Consider the following 1,261-nt stretch of genomic DNA (forward strand, 5'->3'; position numbering starts at 1 on the left):
GTTCTTTCTTTTTTTTTATTCACCACAACAATGGCTGGTTTCCGATGTCTGGTCAGACGATCGCACTGGATCATTGTATCCCACAGGATCTTGCAATTCTCATTTTCGGTGACTCCTGGAGTTTTCTCATACTACGTCTTTGCTCTTTGTAGGTCGGGATTTCCACAGAGCTCCCAATGGATCATTCTTGCCACATTGTCATGGCGTCTTTTGTATTCGCGTTGTGTCAATTTCGAGCATTTGCTAACGATGTGCCATACCGTTTCACCGCTCTCACCACACATTCTACATCTGTCGTTATCGGTAATGTTGTCTATTCTGCACTTCATATAGTTGATTCTTATCGCTTGTTTCTGAGTAGCGCATATGAGAGCTTCTGTATCTATCTTCAGGTCACCTCTCCTCATCCATAGCCACCGGTCCTCTGTATATGTCTTCGCGTTCACATCTCTTGCAAACTGACCGAACATTTTTCTTTTTTTCTTTTGTTCATTTCTTGTTTAAATTTTTCTTTTGTCATACAATTTTCAGTTTTGATGACGCCGGCCTTCTTCGTGTATTTCAACAGTGGCTGCACGGCATTTTCTATATACCACCCTAAGCTATTTTCCTCTGCTTCGATACAGTCCTGGCAACTGATCAACCTCTCCCACCCTTTCTTCTGGACAAGTTCAACTTATCGGTGGAAGGCTCCATGTACTGTTAACATTTTTTCTGGTCTTGGAATGCATTTTCTTCACTTCTCTTTTTTGCCATTTTATAATTCTCGTTCCATACCGAAGTGATGCTATCACCCACGTATTAACTGCTTAGATTTTATTCCATCAAGTCAATTTTGAGCGCAACACCAACCTCAGTCTTCGGAAATACTCCATCGAGGATCGAATCCACGCTATACCTGCATGAAGCCACTACAAATACGTTGTGGAAAAAAAAATTATCTACTGTCATGGAGAAAGTGTAACTGTAAAAATGCAGAATTATCGGAGTAATGAGCATTTAAAAAATTATGTATGTATAGAAATGTATGAATGAAGAGATTCAAATTAAGGAAGTGCAATAATAATGTTTAGCAGTTCAAAACTGTGAATAGTGAAATGCAGAATTAGGTCGACTGATCGTTGGTTCAAAGTAATTGAACATAAGCAATGAAATGGGTTATTTCCCTTGAGTGTTTAAAAAAATATTCTATATTCTATAAGTGGTATGACTTATTTCCCTTGGGTGTTTTAAAAAAATAGTTATATAAAAGAGATATAAA

The sequence above is a fragment of the Octopus bimaculoides genome, chromosome 14 (assembly GCF_001194135.2).
Source record: "Octopus bimaculoides isolate UCB-OBI-ISO-001 chromosome 14, ASM119413v2, whole genome shotgun sequence".
Taxonomy (NCBI): domain Eukaryota; kingdom Metazoa; phylum Mollusca; class Cephalopoda; order Octopoda; family Octopodidae; genus Octopus; species Octopus bimaculoides.